Source organism: Manis pentadactyla, chromosome 1 (genome assembly GCF_030020395.1).
Source record: "Manis pentadactyla isolate mManPen7 chromosome 1, mManPen7.hap1, whole genome shotgun sequence".
Taxonomy (NCBI): Eukaryota; Metazoa; Chordata; class Mammalia; order Pholidota; family Manidae; genus Manis; species Manis pentadactyla.
Window position 1 is genome coordinate 154,957,299 of NC_080019.1, and position 22,673 is coordinate 154,979,971.

The 22,673-nt window shown below is 37.7% G+C and overlaps 1 protein-coding gene and 1 non-coding gene across 8 annotated transcripts in view; one reads left to right on the forward strand and one right to left on the reverse strand.

The window, feature by feature from the left end:
• EPHA6 (EPH receptor A6) overlaps window positions 1-22,673 on the forward strand; it is a 932,734-nt gene that overhangs the window by 509,724 nt on the left and 400,337 nt on the right. The gene's annotated exons all lie outside the window — the stretch shown is intronic.
• On the reverse strand, window positions 59-167 carry LOC118927898 (U6 spliceosomal RNA). The gene has a single exon (XR_005031006.1). It is a non-coding gene; the product is annotated as a U6 spliceosomal RNA (small nuclear RNA).

Here is a 22,673-nt window from a genome sequence, read left to right on the forward strand (position 1 = left end):
TATTTTGCTGTTATTAGGTGGAGTATTCTTTATATGTGTCCAAGTTTTTGTTTGTTTGTTTTATATGGAACGCTTCACGAATTTGCATGTCATCCTTGCACAGGGGCTATGCTAATCTTCTCTGTATCGTTCTGATTTTTTAGTATATGTGCTGCCTTAGCGAACACCCAAGTTTGTTTTTAATCATTGATTACTATGAACAAACTAAACAAGAACTGTGTCTTATGTTTTATCCTTGTTGGACTTTAGTCCTATTACATAGTACTTACATATGCCTATATAAATCATTTTATTCTAATAGATATCAAACAGGCTATTCCATTTCCTTGTTTGAAGGGTTTATTTCTCCTACCTATTCTTCCTAGAGTGCTTACAAAAGTTTTGATTTTTAGAGAGAAAGAAAGTGATCCAGGAATTGTAGTTTTATTGTATTTTACAACTCTCTTGTCTAAGGAAGCTTAATGTCGCAGAGATCTGTTAACATATGATCTACATGGGATAATAGTTATCTGTAGGCAGATAAATTAATACACAAAAGATGACCTCATTCCTCATTGTCACATGTTCAAGAGGCAAGGCCACATATTGAACTCAGGTCTGGGAAATGTGCTCTTTTGACCAGATTATCTAGGATGCAACTGAGCTTAACAGCTATTCTACTAAGCCACTAGGACTATAGGATGAAGGTAAGTAGTAAAAATAGATATTTAACAGGATTTCTTATTACATACTGTTTCCTCCTCATCTCACGTACATTAAAAATGCCAGACCCTCAATATTTTAAAAAAAGTTTGTAAAACATGAAGAAAGAAAGCCATATCATGACCATGGCATGAGTTTTGGAGTTGTGGATTGATGGATTTTATCAGCATTGCTGAAGATGAAGTAAGCACATTGTGATGGTCTACTTTTACCTGCAGGTCATGAACCTGATCTCTGACTCATAAAGCAAATTTTCAACTTCAAAATCATTGCTTATTTCAAAGGAAAATTTTCAAATGGTAAATTACATGTTTAAAGACCTAAGTGACCTTAAAATTCTTTTCATTAGTCCCAGATACTCATTATTTTGAGGAGCACTAAACTTTAATTGACCTGACTCACTAAGTCAGTCTATTTCTTTTCATAATCATTCTCACTTTTCCCCTTCCTTCTCCATTTCAGGAGGCTAAAAGAGTAAAAAGAAATAAAGTGAATTTTATTTTGCCATGCCAGGGTTTATCCAGGTGATATTTTCAAGTAATATAGCACAAATGATTTATGACAAAGTAACATTTATTGCCACAGACATTTAATTGCCATTCATTCAACATTTGTGCCATAACTTTTCCTACCTATGGTAGAAAGGGGTGAAACTTACTTTCAGGAATGCTGTATATTTAATACTCTTGAATTATAATTAAGAAAATAAGTCAGCCCAGAAAACTATATTATGTCTACTCTAATAAACATGAGGACAATGTCCAAAGAGGTAAGTTTTATACAAATAAAATAAAATGGCAAGATTTAGTTAACAAACCAATAGGTATCACAGTAATCATGTTTATGACTAAGAATTTGTCACATCACTCAATTCTTTTGAGGAGGGTTTGATTTCTTATGTATGAATGGACTCCTCTGCTTGGGATAACTTAGCTGCTTAAGACCCAGGAGGACTTGATGATGAATTAGATAAAGGAAAATGGGGTCAGATTGAAAGAGGAATCAGAGATGACACAGATATTTGACTGGAGCAATTCAGTAAGTGGGTGGTATAGCCATTTGCTGAGATAGAGAAGACTGACAGAGCAATGGTTTTATTTTGGTTATGCTAATTTGAAATAACTTTCAGATTTCCAAGTTAAGATGAATATATGAGTTTGAAGCCCAGTGGAGAGATCAGAGCTGGAAAATATGAAGAAATCTGAGATAGTTATTGAGTTTATTTTTCCCACAAACAAGTAAAACCTATTAGCCTTTGAAAGCCTATCCTCTTGGATCCTCTGCCCACATAGTTCTGCCACATTATACAATTCTACTTATTCACTTATATCAAGCAGAACCAAACCTGGTTATACGCACATAATCTCATTTTGGTAGACAAGTAATTAAAGGTTGTTGAATGAAGCCATGAAATGTATCCTGTCTGTCACAAATCTCATATCTATCTAAGATAGACTGACTGTTTGGCACCTGTTAGGTTTCTGAATAGCATCCTTATCCTAACCTCTCTTTGAATATCTACCCAGATCACACAATTACATTTTTGTTATTTTGTACTGTGCACCACTACAACTCTTACTTGAACACTAATGTTCAGCCAAGGCCTAGCCCTGAGGTCACTAGACTTCTGTTTCAATTCAAGTAAATCATTCTCTGAATCTCAGAAACTAATGCTGTCAACTCCTTTATAGCTGACTCTAAGTATCACCACAACCTAGAAAGTACAGAAGCTTTTTAAACACACATTATATCAAATACCTTAGATTTTGTTATTTGCCCAGGTTACATCTTTTATCATATCACTTTGGAAATTGTGATTTGAAGTCTGAGGGTTAGCTGTATTACTCAGCCCTTGAAGCCTACTGTAGTCAGTATTAATTTTGGTTACAAGTGACAGAAATGCATAAAACAGAAGGCAAGACTTAGTGAAAGATACTGGGGCATCTCACGTAATCAAAAGGCTTGCCACAGGGAACAGGTCTTCTGTAGAGATCTTAAGGGTTGGAACTCAGTTGCTACTATGATTGTCTCTCAATGTTTGGCTTTCTCATCTTTTCCACCCATCCTCTACTACTGTTTACATGCTCTTTTCAAGAAGTTGTAAACATGGCTATCTACTGGCCTCTCACTATCTTCAGTGAATTTACTGTCTGTGATTGCCCTGACTTGGGCAAAATATCCATTCCTAGACCATTCACTTTATCAAGGGAGTAGAATAATGTGATACACAGTCCTCCCATGATCACACATATTGCAGAAACAAATAGCAGCTCACATCTAGGTCCTGCACACCAGAGCTCATGACCCTGCCCGTAATCCTGAATAAGTGACAGGTTGCCTTCACTAATGTCCCAGAAGGGCCTACAACAGAGCAGAGCCCTGGTAGCTTAGCTTGCATTGAACTGTTTAAGAACCAAATCTCCTTTGTGCCCAGAGAAGTTACAGGCTGGGCCAGAGCATTTAGCTTATCACAGGGCTTAGGGTCTATGTGAAACAACAATACACTAAATGTTTTTCCAAAGGAAAGTTCAAAATAGATAAAGAATTTATGAAATGTATAGTCTGTGAAGGACAAATGCTACAAAAGATAAGACTCTTATTCCAAACAAGGTAGCATGAAAGATCTAGGTTAAATTTTTAGGAGTTTCCAATGGTAAAAATTGTTTTTCAGTCAGTTCCTGACCAAAGGCTCCTTGTATATATAGAGTCCCTGTGGCTCCTATACTCCCACAGCCACCTGTAGTTGGAGTCATCCCCATCACCACCACTGGAGCTCTCTGTCAGGTGGGAAATGAGCAGGTAGGAATCCAACTAAGTGACAAGCAGGGTTGCTTGGGAGAGGCAGGCTTGTTTTGTGGAAGTTCATTGAAATCATGAAGGACCCAAATTCTTTCTCTACAGCTAATATTCACAGCCTGTCAACTTTTGCCCTCCGGCTTTTCCCTTCATGAACTCAAGGTATCTGCAGACTTTCCAGTCATCACATTGTCACACAAGCTGTGTCCAAAGCCAAGAAGTGGATGTTTCCCTTAAGTATTAGTCTGCTCAGGCTACCATAATAAAATGTTTAAGACGAGGTGGCTTAAACAATAAACATTACTTTCTCACAGTTTTGGAGGCTAAAAGTCCATTATCAAAATGCTGGTAAATGTGTTTTTTAGTGAGAGTTCTCTTCCTGGCTTGCAGACATGCACCTTGCCAGTGCCTCCTTGCACGGCATTCCTCTGTGCTGGCATGGAGATAGAGCTCTGGTGGTTCTTCCTCTTTTTACAAGGATATGGGACCTATTTGATTAAGGCCCCATCCTTGTCTGAGTTAACTTTTATGACTTCCTTATAGACCCTATCTCCAAATTCAGTCACATCGGGATCAGGGCTTCAACATAGGAATTTAGGGAACCACAATTCAGTCCATAACAACTTACTCATGTCCTTTTTAAAGTGTGAAAATATTTCCCAAAAGCCTCAAGTCGACTGTTCCTCAATTAAGTCATTCACTCAGAGTAAATGTAGTTTATATGTGTTTTTTTGATGAGTCTTAGCTCTGATCCCCATTTTTTAAAATTAAGGCATAATTTATATACAGTAAAATTCATCCTTTTTAATTTTACAATTTTAGTGAGTCTCAACAAATGTGTACATTTGTATAAATACTACCGCAATCAAGTTACAGAATTCTTCTCTCATCTTAGGCAAGTTCCCTCATGTCCCTTTGCTGTCAGCCTCCTACACCTAACCACAGCTTTGGCAACCAATGTTTTAATTGATTTTATGTTTTAATTAAATTAAAACTTTTAATTTAAAAGTTTTTCCTTTTCCAGAATGGTCTATGGAGTCATATAATGCATGGCCTCTTAGGTCTGGCAATAATGCTTTAGAAATTCATATTTGTTATTGCGTGTATCAGTAGTTTATTTCTTTTTATTGCTGAGTAGTATTCTATTACATAGATTTCCTACATTTTGTTATTCATTCAACAGTTAATGGATATTAGGGTTTTCTCCCCAATATTGAGCTACTATGAATAATACTATTCATAATATAAAAAATAATATGAATAATAAAACACTCAAACACAGTGTTTTATTATTCAAACACTCAAGTACAGTGTTTTTTTTATTCAGTCTCAGTTCACTTAGGTAAGTACCTAGAAACGGAATTACTGGATCATATGATAAGTGTGTATTTTTATGAAATTGCCAAATTGTTTTGCAGAATGGCTTTATCCTTTTATAGTCTCACTAATAGTCCATGAGAATTCCAGTTTCTCTATTCATTTTAACTATTCTGGTAACTATATGGCATCTTCTTATGGTTTTAATTTCCATTCCCTTTTGGCTAATGATGTTGTATGGACCTTTTGAAAAATTTATTTGTTGTAAAGAATATTATGGTTTCTATAAGATAAAGAGGAGGAAAAGGAAGGAAGAAAAGAAGAAGACTGGATTTTTGTGCTCAAGTCACCTTGTAAGTTTGGAGTGAATTTTTGAAGCCTAAGCAAGAATATAAATTCTGAGTTGTTTACTTCAGGAAAGTCGAACATAAAAGTGAGGAAAAGCAAGGAGGAACGCTCAAGGAGGAAAAAAGTTGGAACTTGAATACTACTAGTAAAATAATTCACTTATACATAATATTAAGGATATGTCAAAATAAAGTGATGCAAATAGAGGTATGTACTGAATATAATTAACATACATTTTGACAGTGTGTCACTTAGAAATAGGGTCACAGCAAACTGCTCCGAAATCACATCATGAGTACAGTTGTTACCAGAGACGGTTCTTGGTGTCGTTTCAATAACAGATGCAAAAAGCAGTTGAGGATTGAGAATTTATTTGGAGAATAAAAGTTTAGAGAAAGGCAAAAAGTACATGCCTGCAAGTAGACATATATAGACCCAGAGGAAGTCATGCCAAGGAAGCAATAGGGAGCCTTTTTTATGTAAAGGAAGATGAATAGTCACTGAGTAGGATTAGGTGCCTAAGGAAACAAATTTGCTTTTTTTTTTTTTGTCTGAGTTTAGGCTTGCTCACTCTCACTTTGGGCAGAGAGAGTTTTGACTGTATTTGGTTCTCATTGGAACTGTCACAGTTGTTCCCCTCCTGTGCCTTGATATAAGGCTTGACACATATAACAACTCCATAAATAAATGAATGAGAGACTGAGGACAACTCTAGTTGGGTTAAAGTGTATCCAGAAATACGGGATTCCAGTGAGTTCACTGACAGGTATTGATCTCAAATATGCTGTACTAGTGGTGACTGGTAAGATATTAACTAAATAGCACCTCAATATCCCCATGAATGTGTCAAGTTAATAATTTTAAAAGTAGATATTTGAAAACTAATTACACAAAGTTATTGAAAAGAAAATCAGATATAAGTGTCTTTGAGGTAGTTTATATCCCTCGAACAGTCCAGGTATATGATATGGTGGTTTCAGAGTGTCAAGGACACAGACTCTTTTTCTGGTAACTCTCCCATCCTCCTAACTTGTCTCTGTGTCCAATATGACTGCTTCAGCATCTATCTACCTGCCATCACATCCACATTCCATTAGAGAGTAAAGGAAGGAAGTCCACAGGACATACTCTTTTTGTTTACAAACATGATTCAACTTGAGTACATGAGAATCATTTGCATTTTTTTGGCCAAAACCTACATGCAGAGCTATATACAGCCTCAAAAGAAGCTGGAAAATGCCTTCTTTAGCTGAAATACCAAATATCTATCTTACATATTTTAACTATTGAAAAGAGAAAGAATGGTAACTGGAGGGATAACTAGTAGTCTCTGCACTGTACCACCCAGTTTTATAAATAAAATACTTAGACTGTTTTTTTTAATAGCCCCCATTCCCTTCCTTGGATTCAAACCATCACAAAATCTTGTTGGTTTTACCTCTTTAACTTTACTTTCTTATCTCTTCATCTTTAGTACCTGTTATAGCCTAATCTACATGCCTGGACCCATAAAAGACCTTATAATTTATTTCCTTATGTTTATTTTGGCCTCTCTACAATCAATTCTCTATTTTTAGAGAGAATTATCTTTTCTAAATTTGGATATGTTCATTATCAATTGCTATCAATTGAAAACTAGTTTTTTTCTTAAATAAGATAAAATATATAAGCTATTTAAGATCTCTTAGTGTAAGAACCATGTTTTGCTCATTGTTGCATCTCCACTGCCCACTATAGAGTAAATTTACAACAGGTATTTACTAAATGAATTTAATAAACAAAATCATTCCATGAATATTTGGATATTTTACTTTTGGTGCAGGGAAGAGCAATGTATCCACATAACTCTGGGAAGGGTAATATAGTATATGAAACTGACTCAAAGGTACCAATGAAAATGAAATTAAGGCTTCCTCTACTAAGGTTGCATTGCAGAAGCAAATAAATGGAGCAGAAAGGGTTGTGGTTAAATGAGTTATGTTTATAGACCAGTGTTGCTTTGGGAGGAGGGGCTTCCCTGCTCCAGGCATGTTCACTATGAATTCTGTGAGACTGAATAAAGAAGAGCAAGTTGGGGGCTAAAAGGGGCTCATACCATGTTTATTCACACAACAGTAGGTGGAACCCTAGCTTCCTAACCTCCCGGCTATGTACAAGAGGCAAAGACAGTTCAGTCTCACTAACTTTCCTGGTTCCTGGCACCAGGACACTGCAGCTTCCCTCTTCCAGCCTCTGATCTCTCCTTCTTCCTTTCAGCCTTCCCTTCTCTGCTTTCCACTTCCTTCCTGCCTCTAGCACTGAGAGGAGCTCTGGGGGCGGGCCTCTATGGTGACTAGAAACACCCAACCAATTACATCCAGGTGCTGGTGTGTTTCCTCTCGACTACTTCCCTGGGGGGGTTACTCCTGTGACTGACTGGAGGCTCTGTTGCTGATAAACATCCTGCTGTCCTTATATAAGCAAAGCAGGCTCTTTATGTGCACAGTGGGGATGTAAGCAAGGACCTTGGTTATAAATTCCCATTTTCTCTACAACCAGAGAAGTAATTCCTAGAGAAAGTAGTTATTAGTCATGGCCTTGATCATGTTTCAGTGATGTGATACCTCCTTGGTAAAACTTTGTATACATGCTTGAGGTATCTTATCAATTACAAAGACTTTTCTATTAATATCAGTATTTCAGAAATGAATTTTTATGGCAAGTACATTTTTTACACTTGAGAACTGAAATAAAAATTGAATCTTTTTGAGAGCCAGATATCAAGACATCTTTAATTAAAGAAACATCAAGTTATAATCATCTACAGTTAATCACTATGGTCTTATCTGATTTTTCTAAAATTTTACATTACTACTAAACTTCTGCCATTTGTTTAATACACTGATAAACATTTCAACTTAATTTTGAACAATCATATTTTTGTGTTTGTATATGAGACAACTATTTCATTTACATTTTTCTATGCTAAAATTAAGGAGTAAAACAGTATGAAAATGACAACATAGAATAAGTATGATTCCTTATAAAGAATGAGAATGTAATGCTTTTTCCAAATAATGTTTCTACAATTTCATATTTATACTTGAAAAATGTAAATCTGGGAGGAGGGGTCAGCAAGATGGCAGCATGAGTATGGCAGTGGAAATCTCCTCCCAAAACCATTTATATTTTTGAAAATACAACAAATAAAACTATTCCTAAAAGAGAGACCAGACAATACAGTAAAACAGCCAGGCTACATCTACACCTGTGAGAACCCAGCACCTCACGAAGGGGGTAAGATACAAGCCACAGCTCGGTGGGACCCAAGCACACCCCACACAACAGCTCCCAGCAAGAGGGGAGGAGTCGGAGCAGGGAGGGAGAGGGCACCCAGGACTGCTAAATGCCCAGCCCTAGAGATCCGCACTGGGAGCACAGACACACAGTGCATGATGTGCTGGATATTAGGGAAACGGAACAGTAAAACCTGCAAGCAGGTCCCCACAGCTGGTGCCCCTGGGACAAAAGAAAAGCAAGTGCTTTGAAAGTCTTAAAGGGACAGGAGTCTCACAGCTGGACGGAAGTGTCCTGGCACACACAGCCCAGCGGCTGGGAATCCAGGGGAACTCCAGGCGTCCTAACCCCCTGGGTGACAGTGCAACTCTGAGGCCCCTCATGGTGACAAACAGCCACCTGCCCGTTCCCCCTCCAGCACTGCCCCACCATATTGGAACAGCAGCCTGAGGCAGGCCGCACCCACAGCAGTCTTGCAGAGCTGCCTATGCAGCTGCCTGGGCCAGACTTAGACGACGCTTTGGCGCACACTGCCCCGCACAAGCTGCTAGAGGTCGCCGTTCTCACAGGAGAAGAAGGCAACTGGTAAGCAGGAATGGGCTTTGTTCTCCCAGCTAACATACGCACCAACAGCCCATGACTACCACTATCACCATGGAAAGGCAGAAGGATTTGAACCAGACCAAAATCACAGAGAAAACCCCTGAGAAGGAGCCTGGGGAGATAGACTTAACCAATATTCCTAAAAAGAATTCAAAATAAACGTCATAACCATGCAGACGGAACTGCAGAGAAAAATGCAAGAGCTAACAGATAAAGTTGGGAGGGAGAATACAGAAATAAAACAATCTCTGGAAGGACGTAAAAGCAGAATGGATGAGATTCAAGAGGCCATTAATGGAATAGAAATGAGAGAACAGGAAAGCAGAGAAGCTGGTGCAGAAAGAGAGAAAAGGAACTCCAGTAATGAAAGAATATTAAGAGAACTCTGTGAAAAACCCAAATGGAACAATATCCGCATTATAAGGGTACCAGAAGAAGAGAGAGAAAAAGGGATAGAAAGTGTATTTGAAGAAATAATTGCTGAAAACTTTCCCAAACTGGGGGAGGAAATACTCAATCAGACCAGGGAAGCACACAGAACTACCAACAGAAGGGACCCAAGGAGGACAACAACAAGATACGTAATAATAAAAATGGCAAAAATCAAGGACAAGGACAGAATATTAAAGTCAGCCAGAGAGAGAAAAAAGGTCACCTACAAAATAAAACCCACCAGGCTATCATCAGACTTCTCAGCAGAAACCTTACAGGCCAGAACAGAATGGCATGATATACTTAATGCAATGAAACAGAAGGGTCTTGAACCAAGGATACTGTATCCAGCACAATTATCGTTTAAATATGAAGGAGGGATTAAACAATTCTGACAAGCAAAAGTTCAGGGAATTTGCCTCCCACAAACCAACTATACAGGGTATTTTAGAGGGACTGCTCTAGATGGAAGCACTCCTAAGGCTAAATAGATGTCACCAGAGAAAATAAAATCACAGTAAAGAAAGCAGACCAACCAAATACTAACTAAAGGCAAAAAATAAAATCAACTACCCACAAAAGCAGTCAAAGGAAACACAAAAGACCAGAGAAAAAAAACACCTAACATATAAAGAATGGAGGAGGAGGAATAAGAAGGGAGAGAAATAAAGAATCATCAGACTGTGTTTATAATAGCTCAACAAGTGAGTTAAGTTAGACAGTAAGATAGTAAACAAGCTAACTTTGAAACTTTGGTAACCACGAATCTAAAGTCTGCAATGGCAATAAGTACATATTTTTCCATAATCACCCTAAATGTAAATGGACTGAATGCACCAATCAAAAGACACAGAGTAATAGAATGGATAAAAAAGCAAGACCCATCCATATGCTACTTATAAGAGACTCACCTCAAACCCAAAAACATGCACAGAATAAAAACCAAGGGATGGAAAAAGGTATTTCATGCAAACAATAGGGAGAAAAAAGCAGGTGTGGCAGTACTAATATCAGACAAAATAGACTTCAAAACAAAGAATGTAACAAGAGATTAAGAAGGACATTACATAATAATAAAGGGCTCAGTCCAACAAGAGGATATAACCATTATAAATATATATGCACCCAAAACAGGAGTAGCAACATACGTAAAACAAATACTAACAGAATTAAAAGAGGAAATAGAATGCAATGCTTTCATTCTAGCAGACTTCAACACACCACTCACCCAAAGGACAGATCCACCAGACAGAAAATAAGTAAGGACACAGAGGCACTGAACAACACACTAGAACAGATGGAACTAATAGACATCTATAGAACTCTACACCCAAAAGCAAGAGGATACACATTCTTCTCAAGTGCACATGGAACATTTTCTAGAATAGACCACATACTAGGCCACAAAAAGAGCCTCAGTAAATTCAAAAAAATTGAAATTCTACCAACCAACCTCTCAGACCACAAAGGTATAAAACTACAAATAAATCTTACAAACAAAGCAAAAAGGCTCACAAACACATGGAGGCTTAACAACATGCTCTTAATAATCAATGGATCAATGACCAAATTAAAATAGAGATGAAGCAATATATGGAATCAAATGACAACAACAGCACAAAGCCCCAACTTCTGTGGGACACAGCAAAAGCAGTCTTAAGAGGAAAGTATATAGCAATCCAAGCATATTTAAAGAAGGAAGAACAATCCCAAATGAATAGTCTAAAGTTACAATTGTCAAAATTAGAAAAAAACCAAATAAGGCCTAAAGTCTGCAGGAGGGACATAATAAAGATCAGAGAAGAAATAAATAAAATTGAGAAGAATAAAACAATAGAAAAAAATCAATGAAACCAAGAGCTGGTTCTTTGAGAAAATAAACAGATAAGCCTCTAGCCAGACTTATTAAGAGAACCAGAGAATCAACACACATCAACAGAATCAGAAACGAGAAAGGAAAAATCATGGTGGACCCCACAGAAATGCAAAGAATTATTACAGAATACTATGAAAACCTATATGCTAAGAAGCTGGAAGACCTAGAAGAAATGGACAACTTCCTAGAAAAATACAATCTTCCAAGACTGACCAAGGAAGAAACAGAAAATCTAAACATACCAATTAACAGTAAAGAAATTCAAGCAGTAATTTAAAAAACTACCCAAGAACAAAACCCCGGGCCAGATGGATTTACCTCAGAATTTTATCAAACATACACAGAAGACATAATACCCATTCTCCTTAAAGTTTTCCAAAAAAAATAGAAGAGGAGGGAATACTCCCAAATTCATTCTATGAAGCCAGCTACCATCACCCCAATACCAAAACTAGGCAAAAACACCACAAGAAAAGAAAATTACAGACCAATATTCCCATTGAATGTAAATGCAAAAATACTCAACAAAATATTAGCAAAATGAATAAAAAATAAATCAAGAGGATCATACACCATGACCAAGTGGGATTCATCTCAGGGATGCGAGGATGTTACAACATTTGAAATGCGAGGATGTTACAACATTTGAAAATCCATTAATATCATCTACCACATCACCAAAAAGGACAGAAACCACATGATCATCTCCATAGATGCTGAAAAAGCATTCGACAAAATTCAATATCCATTCATAATAAAAACTCTCAACAAAATGAGTACAGAGGGCAAGTACCTCAACATAATAAAGGCCATATATGATAAACCCACAGCCAACATCATACTGAACAGCGAGAAGCTGAAAGCTTTTCCTCTGAGATCGGGAACAAGACAGGGATGCCCACTCTCCCACTGTTATTCAACATTATACTGGAGGTCCTAGCCATGGTAATTAGACAAAACAAAGAAATACAAGGAATCCAGATTGGTAAAGTAGAAGTCAAACTGTCACTATTTGCAGATGACATGATATTGTACATGAAAAACCCTAAAGACTCCACTCCAAAACTACTAGGACTAATATCAGAATTAAGCAAAGTTGCAGGATACAAAATTAATACACAGGAATCTGTGGCTTTCCTATACACTAACAGTGAACTAATAGAAAGAGAAATCAGGAAAACAATTCCATTCACAATAGCATCAAAAAGAATGAAATACCTAGGAATAAACCTAACCAAGGAAGTGAAAAACCTATACCCTGAAAACTACGAGACACTCTTAAGAGAAATTAAAGAGGACATAACAAATGGAAACTCATCCCATTCTCTTGGATAGGAAGAATTAATATCGTCAAAATGGCCATCCTGCCCAAAGCAATCTACAGATTCAATGCAATCCCTATCAAATTACCAACAGCATTCTTCAACGAACTGGAACAAATAGTTCAAAAATTCATATGGAACCACCTAAGACCCCGAATAGCCAAAGCAATCCTGAGAAGGAGGAATGAAGTGGGGGGGATCTCGCTCCCCAACTTCAAACTCTACTACAAAGCCACAGTAATCTAGACAATTTGGTACTGACATAAGAGCAGACCCACAGTCCAGTGAAACAGAATAGAGACTCCAGACACTAACCCAAACATATATGGTCAATTAATATATGATAAATGAGCCATGGACATACAGTGGGGAAATGACAACCTCTTCAACAGCTGGTGTTGGCAAAACTGGACAGTTACTTGTAAGATAATGAAACTGGATCATTGTATAGCCCAATACACAAAAGTAAATTTGAAATGGATGAAAGACCTGAATGTAAGTCATGAAACCGTAAAACTCTTAGTAAAAAACATAGGCAAAAATCTCTTGGACATAAACATGAGCGACTTCTTCATGAACATATCTCCCTGGGCAAGGAAAACAAAAGCAAAAGTGAGCAAGTGGGACTATATCAAGCTGAAAAGCTTCTGTACAGCAAAGGACACCATCAGTTGAATAAAAAGGCATCCTACAGTATGGGATAATATATTCATAAATGACAGATCTGATAAAGGGTTAACATCCAAAATATATAAAGAGCTCATGCACCTCAACAAACAAAAAGTAAGTAATCCAATTAAAAAATGGGCAGAGGAGCTGAACAGACAGTTCTCCAAAGAAGAAATTCAGATGGCCAAGAGACACATGCACCACATCATTAGTCATCAGAGAAATGCAAATTAAAACCACAATGAGATATCACCTCACACCAGTAAGGGTCACCACCATCCAAAAGACAAACAACAACAAATGTTGGTGAGGTTGTGGAGAAATGGGAACCCTCCTACATTGTTGGTGGGAATGTAAATTAGTTCAGCCATTGTGGAAAGCAGTATGGAGGTTCCTCAAATAACTCAAAATATAAATACCATTTGACCCAGAAATTCCACTTCTAGTAATTCATCCTAAGTATACAGCAGCCCAGTTTGAAAAAGACAGGTGTGTCCCTGTGTTTATCACAGCACTATTTACAATAGCCAAGAAATGGAAGCAACCTCAGTGTCCATCACTAGATGAATGGATAAAGAAGATGTGGTACATATACCCGATGGAATATTATTAAGCCATAAGAAGGAAACAAATCCTACCATTTGCAACAACATGGATGGAGCTAGAGGGTATTATACTCAGTGAAATTAGCCAGTGGAGAAAGACAAGTACCAATTGATTTCACTCATATGTGGTGTATAAGAACAAAGACAAAACTGAAGAACAAAACAGCAGCAGAATCACTGAACCTGAGAATGGACTAACAGTTACCAAAGGAAAAGTGACTAGGTAGTGACAAAGGGAGATATAAGGAGGGGGAAAAAGAAAGTGGAATGATGATTAGCATGTATACTGTGGGGGAGGCACGGGGAGGGCTGTGCAACACAGAGAAAACTAGTAGTGATTCTACAACATCTTACTATGCTGATGGAGTGTGACTGAAATGAGGTTTGTGGGGGGACTTGATGAAGGGGGGAGCCTAGTAAACATAATGTTCCTCATGTAATTGTAGATTAATGATACCAAAATGAAAAAATTGTAATTCTGATAATAAAAATCACTCCATATTGTATTGCAAATTTAGTTAACTGTTGTTAAGAACAAAAATTCAACTGAGTAAATTTGAAAGTCTAATTGATTGTATTCAGTGATTTATGAATCTGATAGCATCCCACCTAGCAAGTAGAGAGAAACTCTGAGGAAGCTGAACAAAATGGAATGTTTTTAGATGAAGGAGCGTGGAACAATGAATTATTAGCAAAAGGAAAGAAGGGATTGTTTCCAGTCAGGACACCTTCTTTTGTTGAGGAGGGGAAGGGCAGTGTTTCTGTTATGCAGATTCCCTCACTAGTGCTGATCAGGAAATTTCAGATTGACTGTTAAAAGATCACATTCCTGGGGTAGGTTTAAGCTGTAATTAAGGCTTGGTTTTCTCTCATGGGGGGCAAATGACTCTATTTGAGGAGCGTTTCTTTATTAACACTGTGATATACATATATTGATTCAGGTCTATTTGGTTTATAAATTACTTTTTCTTATCTAACTTTAAAGTTTAAGTCCAAGTGAATGTGTATGAATATTAAAACTTGGCAGAGATAAATATCACATCTTTCTAGATTTAATCTTATTTTCTTCCAAGTTATTTAAAAACAGTCTTGATTCCACATATGAAGTAAAATGGATTATTTTTTATTATGTGGTAACCTTTTCAGGTCATTGGAGAATCATTATGATACTTGGAAAGGTAATTTATCAGTATAATACTCAGAAAGCATTTATTAAGCAAGTAATTGTGCATAACTGGGCAAGTGAGCACAAAGATAGTTACCTATATATAATTTGTGAAATTTCATTAATACAGGAACCTGAGTTAGATAAAAAAGTAAATGTATTAATATCAAGATGGTATTCAACATGCACTGAATCAAAGATGCATCCATAAATTAATCATAAGGTGGGTCATAGTGCAGGAGAGCCTGGAAGCATGCAGAGGTGAGATGGGACTCAGATGATAGGTAATCCACAAAACCTACTACATGCCCAAGTGGGCAAGTCACAGTGGGTAAGTGCTCAAGAGACTGAAGGAAAGACCTGGAGATGGTATAGGAGACATGAGGGTTTATTGAGACTTACATACAGGGAGTCCAGGAGTGGCCAGCTGGATGAGGTTGCATCCAGCTGGATGACCTCTATCATAGACAAAGAGGAAACTTCTTGTGAGTAAAACTGCAGTATTTCCATAATCTCTCACCTGGCCTTAGTTCATCTCTATATTAATAGGATTCCAAGGGTGGAGAGAAGTAGTGCATCTCCACATCAATAGGTAATTATAAGGGTGAGTGATGGCTTATCTGGACTGGAGAAGTTGGGTGGGGCCTCTTCTTCTGCAGCTGGGCCGTGAATGATGCCAGATGCCTGCTTTTAAGAAATAAACAGGTGGTAGGAGCAATGATGACAGCATGAGTAGGGCATCAGAAATCTCCTCCCAAAACCATATATATTTTTGAAAATACAACAAATACAACTATTCCTAAAAGAGAGACCAGATGATACAGTACAACAGCCAGGCTACATCTACATCTGCAAGAACCCAGCATCTCACGAAAGGGGACCCGAGCACTCCCCCAACCCCAGCTCACAGGCGGGAGGAAAGGAGTCGGAGTGGGGAGGGAGTGGAAGTGCAGGACTGCTAAATAATCAGCCCTAGTAATTGGCACCAGGAGAGCAGACACACATTGCATGGTGTGCTGGATATTAGGGAAATGGAAAAGTAAAATCTTTGAGCGGTCCCCCTTGGACAAAAAAAAAAAGCGAATGCTTTTTGAAAGTCTTGAAGGGACAGGGGCTTCACAGCTGGATGGAATTATCCCAGCACACTCAACCCAGCAAGCTGGGAATCCTAAGTAATTTCAGGCACCCCAGCCCCCTGGGTGACAGTGCAGCCCTGAAGGCCCTCACGGTGATAAACAGCTTGCTATTCGTTCTCCCCGCCGGCACAGCCCTGCCACAGCAGCCACGCAGCTGGAGAGCAGCCCTGCCTGCAGCAACTTCCCAGAGTCTCCTCCCCAGGGCTCAGCCACCTGGGCCTTACCCAGAGGCTGCTGCCGGTATGCAGCTGCCCGGCGCAGACGGAGGAAGCTGGGGCAAGACATAGAGGGGTGCCATTCTTGCAGGAGAGCACACCCAGGGTGCCTGTCACTTCCCGCAGTGTACTGGGCTGCCCTGCCCATGGCGGCTCAGGGAATTAACCAGGAAGCTGCTCCCGGTGTGCAGGTAACAGACACAGGCAGCGAAGAAAGACAAGGCAATCAGCAAGCAGGAAGGGACTTTGTTCTCCCAACTGATACATGCGCCACCTGCCTGTGACTACCTCTTTTGGTATAAAAAGGCAGAAGAATTTGGTCCAGTCCAGAATTACCCAGGCAACCCCCAAGAGAGGGCCTGGGGAGATATATATAACCAATCTTCCTGAAAAAGAAATCAGAATAAAGGTCATAACCATGCTAATGGACTTGCAGAGAAATATGCAAGAGCTAAGGGATCAAATCAGGAGGAAGAATATAGAAATAAAACAATCTCTGGAAGGACTTAAGAGCAGCCTGGATGAGGTGCAAGAGATCATTAATGGAATAGAAATTAGAGACAGGAATACAGAGAAGGTGAGGCAGAGAGAGATAAAAGGATCTCCGTGAATGAAAGAATATTAAGAGAACTGTGTGACCAATCCAAACAGAACAATATTCGCATTATAGGGCTACCAGAGGAAGAAGACAGAGAAAAAGGATAGAAAGTGTTTTTGTAGAAATAATTGCTAAAAACTTCCCCAAACTGGGGGAGGAAATAGCCTCTCAGACCATGGAAGAAATAAACGGTTTCTCCTACTTTATTTCTCCCTTTGACTGATTTTGGTTTCAAAGGGATTTTCCCCCCCGAGTTACACTGCTTATGTGGGGTGAGGAAACAAAGACCACATTTGTGCTAGGGGCAAGGGGTCACAGACTATGTGCTTTCCTTGAAGGGATCATTCTTCTGTGACCAGTGCCCCAAAGAACAAAACCTTTGTCAGAGGGTTCTGCCTCCCAATAAGATGTTTCCATAGATAAAGTACACCTGGATTTGGCCAGTCCCAGGCCATCACTATAACATATACTCAGCATACTACACAAAGAGGGGACCATGTGGACACATGGTTATTCTGGGACAAAAGGTTACAAGTGGGCAGTGCTTGTCCCTACAGAGCAGTAGTTATATGTATTTTTTCTTTGATGGTTAAAAGAATGGTATTTATGCAAGTGATGGAGTGAACCTGTCAGTCCTTTTTATCTTTAGTTATAGTAGTAATACAATTTTACCAAATGGACAATTATCAGAAATAATTAAAATCCCTTAACAAATGAATTAAGCATTTTAGAAGATTTTTTGGTACTTTGTAACAATTGTGCTTTTATACTGCCTATAAAAATAGTTTTTATATCCTAACATTTACTTAGTACTTATCTGAATACTGAAGCATATTTCCTATCACTGTTTCATATAGCCTTAAAATTCATCTTGGTATAAGTCTGTGTGCATTATTAAAATCCCCTTTCAATTTGTTTTTTATCAAAATTCCATTTTACTCTTATAAAAGGTTTTAATAAAAGTGAGAAATATTGCCTTTAGACATATATTTGATCAGGATTTTAGTTTTGAAAAACATCAAATGTCTACTACAGGAAGTGAAAAAAAATTAAAGTTCAGGTTCATGATAAACCTTTTGGGTAAAGTTAACTTCAAATATGAGTAATGCTTTGACAATCATAATCAGTAGATATACTTACTTCTCTCTTCAGGCTACTCTACATCCCCTCACACATGCCATTGTCAACAACATCAACTAATATTTTTTGAGGCAGAAATGTAGAGCTCTGTGCAAAACAATAGCTATTCAAAGTGATATATAATACCTTCCATAAGGTACTTACAGTTTTATATATGCATTCCCTCTGTAGTTTCAGAGTTTTTTAAAAATAAAGGAGTGAGTCATGGAGAAAAAGCATAAAAATTATCCTATAGGAGACAAAAATAATTTTCCCTTTCTCATTCTAGGTTGTTGTCTGAGACCCTCCTGTAATAAAAGACAAATTCCCAGGAGAAAAACCTCCTCTGTTCAGGGGAGAATTCCCAAGAAAGCTCCCCTAAATGGCCCAAGATAACACCTTAAATATCATCTTTTGTTAAAGACAAAAGATTTGGTGGTGGTGGAGCTAGCTAATGGAGGTTATCAGAGATAGCATAGTAAACAAAGATATGGTTGTATGCAGATTTAAGTCTAAATTTTTCTCTGTTGATAAGAGTTTCTGGAGATTTGGCCATCCTCCTCTTCTTCCTGGTACAAGATGTTGAGACACTCTTACAAATAAAGACTTCCCTTATAAATGTAAATGTATCTTACTAAAGTCTCACTTTTACTGGGTTTTGGGAGCTTTTCATATGTCTGCTGTTTCTTAAAAATAATCACCCTAAAATAATCCTTATGCCAAAGAGGCATAATTTGGGGTGACAAATTCTGCTCTGTTTTATGGCAGACACAACTGCTTGCTTAACACAAAACAAACTTTTTTCTTACTGTCACAAGTGCAATTTTGTTAGGCAGTAATGTGCCCAGGCCCATGGGAAGGTATCATTTTTGCCTAAATTAGTGCTTTCAGTGAGACTTTTGAAGCAGAAAGATTTTATTGAGAACAACTTTCTGGCATTAGAATCTTGATTCTTATTCTTACTCCTAACAATTCAAGCTCAGCTTTATGTCTCAGGCAGGGTGACAATTTAAAAAGAAATGCTGTCAAATTTGTCCAAACATCCTTTGGGGAATAGTATCACTCTGTGTTGAGTCACCATAGTCAAAATTAATCACTGTATTCTATAGCTCCCAGGGGGAAGTGGTCCCTTCTCAGTAACAAATTCCCCTATGAATCCAGTGGAACCAAAGTAAGGCAGGGAAAAAAACATTTTTATTGCTCACAGCTTGCTTGAATCTGCTACCTAGGTCCAGTTCTGTCCATTCCCCTTGGCCACAGCTCACACTCTCCCCAAGTCCTTTTTCCCCAGACCCACTAGCAAAACCCATCCCATGCTCTGTTTCTCTGCAGCCTTTGTGAGCTCTCTCCTGCTGCCCCATCTAGGGGGAACTCCTTTGGTGGATCCTTCGTAACTGGCAGATGTCAGACTAATTATGTACCAGGAACAGAGGGGAGAAGAGAATAGCTGTTTTCTCTCCACCCCTTTCCCTGGATCCACCAGTGGCTGCAGCCAGTAAACACCAATTGATATGTAAATGGACTAAGACCAGGTGGGAGATTCTCGGAATTCTGCTATTTACCCCACAGAATCCTGTCCTCCTTTGACAGTTTTTGATCTAAGAGGAGCCACATGACCTAATATCACACTGATACTATGTCAAGGTGTTACGGGTTGAGTTCATTCTCCTCAGTTCTTGTCCCCAGTTCAATAAAGAATTGAAAGGCAGAGACATAGTACTAAAATAAAATGAAATCAGAGTCAAGGTAGACAAAGGCAGGTTTCTTTGAATACACTCCAAGTAAGGAGTGGGCCAGAGTCGAGGTAGACAAAGCTTGTTTACTGTGAGGCTTATTTTTATTGGGTTTTTGGCAGGGCAGAGAAGTCCTTGATTGACAATCTTTGGCCTTGGTGGCCTTGTCTGGTTGGTGAAATGGAGATGTGCGTTGTGCTCTGATGTTTTCTGTGCCTGTTCTCTTATGTTTTCTTTATCTGGTGAGTGTCTATGTGTGGAAGCTTCTCATTTGGGAAGTTGTTTTTCATCTGGTGAGTGTCTAAACATTCCAAGTCACTTCTGGCCCTTGAAACTTCAACTAATTAACTCTGAGTTCTTTCTGACTCTTTGGTTTTATCTGGTTAACTCTTTGGGTCCCCAGTAGTGGGCTTTACTTGCTTTATTCTCTCTCCACCTCACTCATGTCTGTTTTTCTGCCTAACAAAGGTAATTCTTAAGGGAAATTCTTCTGATAAATTTTTTACTTTGTGACAAAAGGCATGAGCACTGAGGGAAGAGTTTGCTTTCTCCCTTCCACGATTCCAACTTTGGATACTGTTGATAGAGGATGGGCTATCATGAAAGTTAGTAGCAGTCTTACTACTCCAAAGCAAAAAGACTGACCATAAAAAAGTCTTCACACTGAGAATAGTGGAACAGAAAGATCAAAAAATCCCTGTTTAATTAGCCAAGTAATCAGTTACTGCAGAATGTCCTAAAAGATCTAGCACACTTGTTATATTGAATCTTTTCTTACTTAATTTTTTATATTATTTTACAATTATAGTGATTCCAAAAAAGTATTGTAGAAATGCTACAAAAAAGGGAGTAAATTAAAACTGTTTAATGTTTTATGAAAATATTACTGTATGCACAGGTATATCCTAAAGGACACCTCATCTGCACACATCTAATCTAGTGTAATCTCCATAATTTGCTTCATTTTTTTATTGTAACAGACTCTTCAAATGTACAGCTTCAGAATAGCATAGAGGTTAATAACCTCTAAGGCATTCCATTGCATTTTTGAACAGCTGTCATCATTAGAAAATGTGCCTCAGTACATTCCAAATCAGGCTCTCTGATGTTTCCCCTACATTGGTTCCATATTTAAAGCCCTATGGGAAAAAAATCTAATCTCTTCTTTCCTGCTAATATGTTATAATTAGGCAAGATTAACCATAGGAAAACAATGATAACCTGCGTGGGATGAAACTGAAATATGACATGCCAGAGAATTCCAACCTGGCATAAAGAGGTCCTCCTAAATGACCTCGTACATCCATCTCCAGCTAAGCCTATTTGGTCTTCAGCTCACCATCCTTTCACTGCCCTTTTAGTACCATTAAACCTACCTTCCTCAAGCTTTAAAAATGAACAACACACTACATATGTTCATAGCTATTTTAGTGGGGACCAAAAAAGTGGCAGAAGTCCACCCTTCTGTTCATGCCAAAATGCAATTTGTCGATTAAAAGATGTTAGTTGAAACAGTGGGAATGAGCTGGAAAAACTTATCTGGCATGCCAACATAGCTCTTATACAATGATTTCAAATTTTAAAAATAGACTGTGGCTAACTTTCAACTCAGAGGTGACCTAGAGCAGATTGTTTAACTCATAAAATAGCAACTCAACATACCATCAAACAATTCCTAAATTCTGAGCAATGTCCATTTGGTTTACAAATAAAAGGAATTCCATTATTTTTGTTATGCTTTCTTTTATTTCTTACAATAGAAATTTATTAGCAATCCCAGTGAGATCTATTGTAACACTTGTCAATTTTGGAAAAAAATTGAGTTCTTAAGTTTTATCATGTTTCAATTTTTGGAGAGATGTAAATTGAAGGAACTTATTAATAAAAAAAACAAGTTGATTTAAAATCATTTCTTCCATTCCTGAAATGATTCATAGCTTTCAATGACAAATAAGGTCAACTTACTCTGATGAGTTTAAAATTAAAAACAGAGGTGAATCTTTAACTTGAAGTAATTGAAGTGGCTATTCTGGGATTAGAAATTAACTCAAAATTTTTAGAAGATGATTATATATGATACAATTTGGCTTAGTTTTTCTTAAAAAGAATGTTAACCTGTAAGTAGTTGAAGAAAACTTTTTTTGTTCATGATATCTGTGAGTTGGGGTTATAGGGAACAAGGGGAAGGAATATAGGAGTAAATATTATCCATTACCAATATAGTGTAACTGTTATCTCTTACATTAGTTTACAATTACAACTAAAAACAGATCACCATGTTTGAAAGAAATATTTAGTAATAAACATGACCCCAGTATTACTGGAATTGTGTATAGAATAGGTTATAAAAATAAGATTGACAAGAAAAACTTATATAGAATAATACAAAGGTCTGGAATTCTGTGGTAGACAATGAAGACAATGATCAGAAATCCATCAGTCAGATACTAAGCAAGTCAATTTAATTGCTCTAAATTTTCTAATACACTATATGTCTGTGCAGATAGTAGCTATCTTACTCAATATTAAGCACATTTACAAAAATGGTTATTTTTTTCTAACAACATTCTGTGTTTATGAATGAAGAAAGAAGTGAAGGAATGAATTAATCAATCATCATTCGAGAAATAATGCACATTAATTGGACTTTTAAGTTACCAATAATAACATCTGCCTCTACAATAGCTGAATAGCTCCTTTTTTGACCAGTTGGGCTACAAATAGCCATAAACTGCGTATAAAGTATGTAATAAACCATTAC